The following is a 10,692-nucleotide window of genomic DNA, read 5'->3' on the forward strand; positions in this document are numbered from 1 at the left end:
CAGCTTCTCCTCCTATTTCGGCTGGGGGAAGACAAAGTAAACATCGCACAAACCAGCACTGATTCCCCCTGATCTGCAGCTGAGCTAGAAAGGCAGCTGGAAGCAGATGAGCATATTATTAGAAAGTGCCTGTGGAGCTCAGCAGACCTGGCTGTGAACCCCACCTCCGCCATCTATTCTCTGTGGAACCTGGACAAGTGATTTCATCTCTTTAATGAGATGATTCTTCATCTGGGAAATTGGGAGGATACCATCAACCTTGCAGGGTTGCTGTAAGTGTAAAGGGCTGAGAGAGTATGGAGGCCGACACCAAGTAGGCCCTCAATAAATGTGGAATTAATGACCACTTATAAATATCAAAACTAACACTGTCCCTTTAATTCTTTCTAAAGCTTAATCAGGGTCAAGAGAATACTGATGGTTGTGACAGAAAGAAAACTGGACAGGTCATTAGGCTTTTGATGCAAATAAACCCTAGACCCAGGAAGGATTCAATTCTCAGATTTCATTTCGAGTTAAGTTAACGAGGGTGGTCTCATCAGAGCCTGTGAGCGAAAACAGAATTCGATTAAATGTGAGTGATGACCATTAATGGATGGCAAGATTGTCAACTCTGCATTGCCACAGTTAAGCCTAGCACCTTGGGTCATATACCAGGGCACATGGTGATAGTGTGACTTCTTTGCACACAACTTACCTGAAAGGAAAAACAGTGCCAGTGCAGAACCTGCTGGTCTTATTACCTCAAAAGTGTGGACCCATGATGACAATCCTTCCCAATCACTTTCAGTGACTGAACTCAGTACTTTAGAAAAGGGAAGAAGAGTCCAATGTTTTTCCTTTCAAGCCTGTGGCTCCCAATCACAGACGCCTTCAGGAACAAGGTAGCCCCTTTCTGAGGATCTCCTTCTGAGAGCAAGAGGACCTTGGCACTTCTTTTCATTGCCTTGGATTAGTTCAATGAGAAACATGGCTAAATAGAGAGTAACATTAGCAGGTGTCCTACAGAGCAAACCAAAGCAAAACAAAGCATGAAACTTGCTTTGGCTTAATGAATCTCTTCTTCTTCATCCAATTTAGTATGGGAGAAAATATTAGCTGATTCCTCTCACTCAAGCTGTATCAGTAACCCTTTGCCCTGACCCCCAGTTGAATTCACCTTATCTCAGGGTGGAAGATGTTTTCCTATGACACCCTCTCCAGAAGTGCAGGTAGCCTTTATCTCCCCTTATTTGCTGTGAGAGGGTCTGAAGCCTGGTGCTACAGAAGCTTACTGAGGGCTCCAAAGTGCTCTTTACAGCGAGACCCCATTCTGGCTACCCCAGGTCTCTTCAGGCAAACACGAAGATCAGTCTTTAGGCTACACTAATTATTTCAGGTGGTGTTTCTGACCTTTTGCAGTTCAAGTTCACGTTCTACCTTCCACAGGTACCATTCATGTATGCCTTCATAAAGTATTTTTTGAGCACCACAAGTGATGAACACTAATTTGATGGGTAAATTTGGGTAGATTACTGGACAAGCTCAACTCAGTGCAGTCCCCCTTTCTCTTGGGAGCAACTGTACTCCGGGGAGTAGGTTTCTCCTCTGCTCCTCTGGGTGGGCAGCCTGCCCTGGTTCTGTGCTGCTTATATTCAAGTTGGGTAAGCCTGCCTAATTTTCACAATTCATTTAATAGACACATTTCACTTGCTCATTAAGCTAGGTTTTCTAGCCTGGCCTCCATCAGCAACGAAGTGATATTTTAAAGTCCACATTTACTGTTTTGTATATTTCTCAACTATTGTTCAGAATCTAGATGATGAAATGGAAATCGGGACCACCCCACACCCCTCCATAAGCACCAACCGTGCGCCAGGCGGACGGTCTAAGGCACAGGGATAGAATAGTGAGTGTCATAAACAGAGAGTTCTTGTCTTCATGGAGCTTACATGTCTGAGTCTCCCAGGAAACATTTCTGGTGTGAACTGCCTTTTTCTCACCATCACTCATGTAGCATGCTATCTTCATGGAGCAGGTGATCAGCATAGTCCCCCAGCCAGAGGACGTCAGTGGCAGAGCCAGGAAGATGTTCTGCCCTGCTTTCCTGCTCATGACTTTTCCCAAGATATCTTTGCTCAGAGTTGTGTTCCTAAAGGATAGCTGAAATGGAGAAGGAATCCTACCTACTATAATGTCAAAACTTGGCACTTTTTTTCTTTTTCAAATACTTTTCTCTTCTTGTTTATAGGTCACATCAATGCCCTGTGGCAGAGTCAAAGCTTTTGAAGGTTCACTGTTTAGGATTCAGCATTACTTCAAAGCCCAGGAAACTTTAAACCTGACCAAACATGAGATATAATTTTCCAAATAAAACCGGAGAGTTTCCAAAAATATTCTATGTGGTGCACTGTGCTTAAAGTTTTGAGGTTGTTTCAATGTTTTTAGGTGTGCAAGTCCACAACTTGGAAGCAATTCTATTTCTACTGGGTAGATTGGCATTACCTCCAATAAGTCATTTCAATCAACATGCTTTGACTGGGTGCCAATGATGCACCCAGACGGGTGATAATTGTCATCCCCTATTTGCCCGAGCTCTGCCCAGCTTTACATAAGAAAAGCCTATAAAATCTATGCAAAGTAGGATACCAGAAGCCCAGTCTCCAACACGGGTAGGGTTAGTCTCAGTCTTGTTATCTGGAACCTGCTCTCTGGTATATCTGAATGGAGACTTTGGTTCTCTGTGCCCACCCAAATACAGCCTCCAAGCCAAATCTCATTGTATGTGCCCAACGACAGCTTCTAATTACCATTCCAGCTCCTCACTGGTACTGGAGCTCTGCTCTGCCCCCACTACGAACATTTATCTATCTCAAGAGCTCATGTGATAACTGGCTTTACAATCATCTCTTTCACATGCTATAAGGTTCGACTCCCAAAGTCACAGTCACATGTCAGCTAAGGCTAATCTCAGTGAGAGTCAGACGTAAAGATTCCAAAGGGATAGGTGGAGAGAGAGTCAGGTGAGAAGTTAGGGATGATCGGCTTGGAGGAAGCGAAGGAGACACAGTCTGCTGTATCATCTCTCCCTTCTCATGCACTGACTGAAATACGGGTTAACTATGATGATTATTTTCTAAACCATCGGTCTTCAGGATACATGGTCTGTCAAATTTTACATGACTTATGGTGTTAAAGACACTTAGAAGTTCTGACCCCAGACATTAACAGTTCCTGTACATTTTGATTGTTTATGTCAGGGGTTAAAAACTCAAACATCAATAAATAAATAAATAAATAAATTTGTAAATCCAAATTTGCAGATTGAAAAAGAAACTCAGATGTCTGCAAGGGTCTCATATATAACATAAATGAGTGAATGGGCTAAATGTAAGACAACAGTAGTGCTGGGGACATGGGGGAGCTAGAGTGTGCCTACTCTATTTAAAGACATTCCAATTCAATTAAAAAAAAAACAAAACTATGGGACAAATTAAGCAGGTCTGTGGGTTAGATTTGTCTTGGGATCTACCAGTTTGCCAAACTTAGTTTTACAGAGATAAGAGATAATTTTACCATCCTTGGAAGTTCAGGTTTTATCATCTCTATAGCTAACTTCTTCTAGATAGAACTGTTGAGCTTTGCACAACTGTGGAACAATGGAAGGCATTCAGGAGCAGAAGGCCTGGGCTCTAGTTTAGATCTTATAAAATGTGCTTATAAATAAAATGATATTGGATAAATCCCTTGTCTTCTTTAGGCCTTAGTTTCCTCATCTGTAAAGTTGCCTGTCCTAGACAGCCTTTAAGGCATCAAAGCACCTTCATCTCTAAGATTCTTTTTTCCACTTCTAATGGTTTTGGGAGACAGGAAGAGAAAGATATTAGACTACCACTGTTTACTTCCATGATGTGCAACTAAGATGTCCATGATCAAGATTTGAAACAATACATTCTATTAAGACTCATGACAAGCACTTAAATTCAGTGTGTATACACGTGCACAAGTGGTTTGGGACAGGATATAGTGAGGGACAGCAAGGTGGCACCGTTCCATTTTGATCTTTTTCCAATAATGCTGATGCACAAGTCTGCCTCATGAATAGCTGTGAGCAGGGAAACAGGAAACGGATGCTGCCTAAGCATTTTTCATTCACCATTAACTGATTATTCACTCATTCACTCAACAAACATTGAGCACCTCAGATTCTGGTGATGCTGAGCTAAATGAGCAAGGTCTCTTGTCCCACAGAGCTCAGTGACAAGCATTAAGAGGCATCTGGTTTCACTGAAGAATACAATGAACTACGACAATGTGGTGGTTGAAGTGTTGCCAAATGGTGTCCTCCCTTCAGGTATAAATCCCTTGTATTCAAACTGGTCCTAGAGCCGCAAGGTTCCCCTTGGGTGCTTCTGGGACCATCACGGTTAGGAACTAGTAGAGGCTAAATGAGTAAGACTTTAACTATAGCTGCTCTGCTTTGATGTAATTTATGTACTGGGGTTCCTCACACAAATTCACTTGAAAAAATGATTTCATTAGTTGTGGTAAACTAAATCATGCTCCCCCCATTATGTCCACATCTCAGTCCCTGGAAGCTGTGAATGTTATCTCGTATGGCCAAAGGGATTGGCAGATGTGTTTTAAATTAAGTATCTTGAGATGAGCAAATAATCCTGGATTATCCTGAAAGGACCAATGTAATCACAGGATCCTCAAAAGAAGGAAGCAGAAGGGTCAGACTGAGAAGGAGAGAAGGCAGTGTGACAATGGAAGCAGAAGTTTAAGTGTTGCCGCCATGGGACAAGGAATGCGGGCAGCCTCTAGAAGCTGGAATAGGCAAGAATGGATTCTCCCCTAGAGCCTCCAGAAGCCCTGCTGACGCCTGGATTTTAGTCCAGTGAGACTCATTTTACTTTCGACATCCAGAATTGTAAGATAGTAAGTTTGGGTTGTTTTAAACCGCTAAGTTTGTGGTGATTTGTTACAGCAACTATAAGAAATGAATACACTAGGATAAAACATGATGTTTGGAGGCCTTTCTGGTTAAAGCCAGGTCTCCTTTAACCTAGATGTAGAGAGACATTTTCCCAGGGCAGTGCCTCTCCGTGACTCTTTCTAGGGTCCCTCTAATCCTGGCATTGCAGTTGGAATTCTAGGTATGAGCTACCCAAGTGCCCTAATTTTGAACTAGTTCCACCCCCACCAGCTTCCCCAGGCCAGAAGCTGATTGTCTCTTGATTTAAGGAGAGGAGAAACCTCCAGTTTCCCCCTCTGTAACAGCACTGACCCACTTCTGCAAGCCATTGCTAGTTAACGATCTGAAAAGGATACGGGAAGGCTTATTGTTCTCCATCTTATTTTCTAACCTGGCTGGATTAACAGCTAATCAGAAATAAATGCTCTGCGTAGGCACTTCTTCTGACTCAACAGTGAACAAGTCAGCAAAAACTTTAAGTAACCACTTTATTGCCTGCCTCCACTGCAACAGGGTTAACGATTATGAGGCAGGGAACGTAGCCATCATCGTTTCCCATTGGGATTTTGGCTGTTCTTTCAGTTCCTGAATTTAAAATGAAACAGGAAATAAACAGTGCATGGTAAAAACTTGGTACATAGTGAGGTCGACAGGGGTTTTCTTCAATGCCTCTTTCCATTTGGAGCATCAGGGCAGGGGAGAGGAAGGGTCCGTATGCTGGATATTAGGTGATGGGATTCTAATCCTGGTTTTGCTACCAACTTGCTATGAGTTTAAGTCCCTCAGTTGGCTTATCTGTAAAATTGGGATAGGGAGCTTAATATCAAAGAATCTTGTCATCTTTGGTAGTCCAAATCAATGGTTCCCAGATTTTTGAATTTCATGGACCAATAACACTTCCCATTAATATTTTGGAGACATACGTAGGATTTACAAAGTTTGACTGCCAAGTGAAGGCATTTTAAAAAGCTACCACAATAATTTCAAAAAAGAAGAGACAGGGCCTTCCCTGGTAGCGCAGTGGTTGAGAGTCCGCTTGCCGATGCAGGGACCAGGGTTCGTGCCCTGGTCCGGGAAGATCCCACATGCCGCGGAGCGGCTGGGCCCGTGAGCCATGGCCGCTGAGCCTGCGCGTCCAGAGCCTGTGCTCCACAGCGGGAGAGGCCACAACAGTGAGAGGCCCGCGTACCACACACACACACAAAGAAATAGAGAACTGGTCATTATGTTGAATCTTTTTGGCTTTATGAAAAACTCACTCCCTTGTCTATTTTTTTCTCATTTAGATACAGATATAAGAAACATTGTCGGGAATTCCCTGGTGGTCCAGTGGTTAGGACTCCATGCTTCCACTGCAGGGGCACAGGTTTGATCCCTGTTCAGGGAACTAGGATCCCACAAGCTGCATGGCCAAAACAACAAAGAAAGAAAGAAAGAAAGAAAGAAAGAAAGAAAGAAAGAAAGAAAGAAAGAAAGAAAGAAAGAAAGAAAGAAAGAAAGAAAGAAAGGAAAAAAAGAAATATTTTCAAAGATTGACAAAGTTCCTCAGATCCACTTTTGGGATTCAATGTTCTATGGCACCAAACTTTCTTATTTCTCCCTTAAGGTCACCCTGGGTGGGTGATCTCTTCCGCCAGGCCTGCTTACTGCTACTCCAGTCAGAACCTTGTCAAGGGGAATGCCACTGGGCCTCTTCCTCCCCAGGAGGGAAAGGACATCTATGTCTAAAAGCCTCAGCAGAGAACAAGACAGAGAATAAAGTGGCAAAGGAAGCTGGGTTTGATGAGTCGGAAAAAATCAAACAAACAAATCAAAAGGACATGCATGGCACATCATGCATGCATGTGCATGCATTCTGAAAGAAGAAATCTAGGAAATTTGAAGTTCGGCCTCAGGCATCTGAAGCTGGGTATCATTCATGTGACTCTGGTTAACATAGAAAAACGCCATACTCCAGATCTCTCTGCCCCTTAGGGAGAGTAGGTGTCTCTAAGCATCTCAGCAACTGCTACAGAGATAATCCCAGCTCAGAAATCTTGGGGCTGCTTACTGATTCTCAGGATGGATCAGGGGCCAGTGTCGCCACACCGTGCTGACCTTTTTTTAAATAAATTTATTTATGTATTTATGTATTTATGTATTTATTTATTTATTTATTTTTGGCTGCACTGGGTCTTCGTTGCTGCACGCGGTTTTTCTCTAGTTGCGGCAAGTGGGGGCTACTCTTCATTGCAGTGTGTGGGCTTCTCATGGCAGAGGCTTCTCTTGTTGCAGAGTATGGGCTCTAGGAACACGGGCTTCAGTAGTTGTGGCATGCGGTCTCAGTAGTTGTGGCTCGTGGGCTCTAGAGTGCAGGCTCAGTAGTTGTGGCACACGGGCTTAGTTGCTCTGAGGCACGTGGGATCTTCCTGGACCAGGGCTTGAACCCGTGTCTCCTGCATTGGCAGGCAGATTCTTAACCACTGCACCACCAGGGAAGCCCGGTGCTGACTTTTTCTCTCACAGACTCAGAGAAGTTGGGCGACTTACCCAAAGTCACAGGCTGGTCTGTGGGAAAGCTGAGATCCCATTAAGGACTTCTGAAATACAATGCCTGCACTCTCTTTTTTAAAAAATTAAGATAACATTGGTTTATAACATTATATAAGTTTCATGTGTACAACATTGTATTTCTACTTCTGTGTACACTACAGTGTGCTCACCACCATAAATGTAGTTTCCATCCGTCACCATACAATTGATGCCTTTAAATCATTTGGCCCACTCCTCACTACCCCTTCCCCTCTGGTTACCACTACAGTAAGTCCCCTCCATACGAACCTTCAAGTTGCGAACTTTCAAAGATGTGAGCGCACGGTCACATGTCCAATCACTTAACTTAGTTCACGTGTCTGGCATACACTGTCACGTGTGTGCATCCTCTACAAGTGGTTGTGCTTTTGTGTACTTTACTGTACAGTATTGTATAGAGTACAGTAGTACAGTATCTTTATTTCTTGCCTGTTCACGCTATGCTACCCCCTGTTTGCCAGCTGTTGTACTGTACTGTAAGATTAAAAATGTTTTATTTTTTGTGTTTGTTTTTTATGTATTATTTGTGTTATAAACCTATTACACTACAGTTCTATATAGCTGATTGTGTTAGTTGGGTACCTAGGCTAATGTGTTTGGTTTAGTTTGGCTTGGTTTGTTGATTTATTTTTGTTTGTTGGTTTTTATATTCCATATATGAATGAAATCATATGGTATTTGTCTTTCTCTGACTTATTTTACTTAGCATAATACCCTCAAGGTCCACGCATATTGTCACAAATAATGACTACATTTTTTTTGCCAATTTTAAATACAGTTTTTTTTAAGACATTGCATTTTCCACTTATAATACAGTGCTTGTAAAGTGCAATGTTATTTCCTTTCCCTGTGCACACATTCCATGTTCAAGTATCAAGAATGCCCAGTTTACTACAGCAGTTCAACTTTAAAACTGCCATGGAATTTGCTACAGATTTGGGTCCTTCAATGTTGTGTGGAACAATGCTAACCCTATGCTAGGCTGGCTTAATCAACCTCTTCAATGGTGGGCCCAGAGGAGGCACCAGCAGATGGAGGAGCTCCACCCCCAGGGAAGCCCCCGGGCATTCCTCCTGGCATTCCTCCTGCCATGCCTCCTGCGCTCTGGTACAGCTTGGCAATGATGAGGATGCAGACGTTTTCCAGTTCCTTTTGCTGATGTTCAAATTCTTCCTTCTCTGCAGTTTGGTTCTTATCAAGCCGGTTGATTATTTCATTACACTTATCAAGAATCTTCTGTTTGTGCTCATCATTAATTTTGCCTTGAAGTTTCTCATCCTCAACAGTAGCTTTCATGTTGAAAGCATAGGATTCAAGAGAATTCTTCAAAGACACCTTATCCCGCTGCTTCTCATCTTCAGCTTTGTACTTCTCTGCTTCCTGAACCGTGCGTTCAATGTCTTCCTTGCTCAAACAGCCCTTATCATTGGTGATGGTAATCTTGTTCTCTTTTCCTGTGCTCTTATTCACAGCAGAGACATTGAGGATGCCATTGGCATCAATATCAAAAGTGAGTTCAATCTGAGGAACACCACGGGGCAGGAGGTATGCCTGTGAGTTCAAACTTGCCAAGCAGGTTGTTATCCTTGGTCATGGCACACTCACCTTCATAAACCTGAATGAGTATACCGGGCTGGTTGTCCAAGTAGGTTGTGACAGTCTGCATCTGCTTGGTGGGAATGGTGGTGCTGTGCCTGATGAGGACAGTCATGGCTCCACCGGTAGTTTGAATTCCAAGGGAAAGAGGAGTGACATCCAACAGCAGCAAGTCCTGAACATTTTCAGATTTGTCTCCAGATAAAATGGCTGCCTGGACAGCTGTATCATAAGCAACAGCCTCATCAGGGTTGATGCTCTTATTCAGTTCTTTCCTGTTGAAGAAGTCCTGTAGAAGTTTCTGAATCTTGGGGATGCGGGTTGAACCACGCACCAGGACAATATCATGGATCTGAGACTTGTCTAGCTTGGCATTCCAAAGGGCTTTCTCCACAGGGTCCAGTGTGCCACGGAACAGGTCAGCATTCGGTTCTTCAAATAGGGCACATGTAATTGAGGTATAGAAGTCGATTCCTTCACAGAGGGAATCAATCTCAACACTGCCCTGGGTGTTGGAAGAGAGAGTGCGCTTAGCATGCTCACAAGCAATATGAAGGCGACGGACAGTCCTCTTGTTCTCACTGATGTCCTTGTGCTTGTGCTTGAATTCTGCAATAAAATGGCTGACCATCCGGTTGTCAAAGTCTTCTCCACCTAAGTGGGTATCTCCAGCTGTAGATTTGACCTCAGAGATTCCATCCTCAATAGTGAGGACTGACATATCAAAAGTGCCACCACCTAAATCAAAGATCAGCACATTTCTTTCTGCTCCAACCTTTTTGTCTAAGCCATAGGCAATAGCAGCAGCAGTTGGCTCGTCGATGATTCGAAGTACATGGAGCCCAGCAACAGTTCCAGCATCTTTGGCAGCCTGACGCTGAGAATCATTAAAGTAAGCGAGTACTGTGACAATGGCATTGGTAACAGTCTTCCCAAGGTAGGCTTCTGCTATTTCCTTCATCTTTGTCAAAACCATGGATGACACCTCCTCTGGACAGAAATGTTTTGTCTCTCCCTTGTATTCTACTTGAACCTCAGGCCTGCCTGCATCATTCACCACCATGAAGGGCCAATGCTTCTTATCAGACTGGACAACAGCATCATCAAATCTTCATCCAATGAGGCGTTTGGCATCAAAACCCGTGTTGGTGGGATTCATTACAACTTGGTTCTTTGCAGCATCACCGAACAATCGTTCAGTATCAGTAAAGGCGACATAGCTTGGGGTAGTTCGGTTCCCCTGATCATTGGCAATTATTTCCACCTTTCTGTGCTAGAAGGCACCCACACAAGAATAGGTGGTGCCAAGATCAATGCCAACTGCAGGTCCCTTAGACATGGTTGCTGGAGTGCAGGCCCAGGTCCGCTGGAGGAGAAAACAGCAATCTGTAAAGCTGCCACCACGTTCAATGAGACCCAATGCCTACATTCTTAACCACGGTTATTTACTGCCTTCCAAATAGTCCAGTTTTACCACAGCAGAGGCTATATGACGGTTTGGTTTCCCATTCATCAAGGTTTTTTTGATCCAGATAATAGAATGATTATGGTAAAATCTAGGTGAAGGG

General features: G+C 43.5%; 1 pseudogene across 1 annotated transcript; it reads right to left on the reverse strand.

The window, feature by feature from the left end:
* Window positions 1-8,295: 8,295 nt before the first annotated feature.
* On the reverse strand, window positions 8,296-10,463 carry LOC307068979 (heat shock cognate 71 kDa protein-like; annotated as a pseudogene). The gene has a single exon. The product of its transcript is annotated as a heat shock cognate 71 kDa protein-like (transcript).
* Between the last annotated feature and the right edge of the window lie 229 nt (window positions 10,464-10,692).

This window comes from Hyperoodon ampullatus (assembly GCF_949752795.1).
Source record: "Hyperoodon ampullatus genome assembly, chromosome: X".
Lineage (NCBI taxonomy): Eukaryota > Metazoa > Chordata > Mammalia > Artiodactyla > Ziphiidae > Hyperoodon > Hyperoodon ampullatus.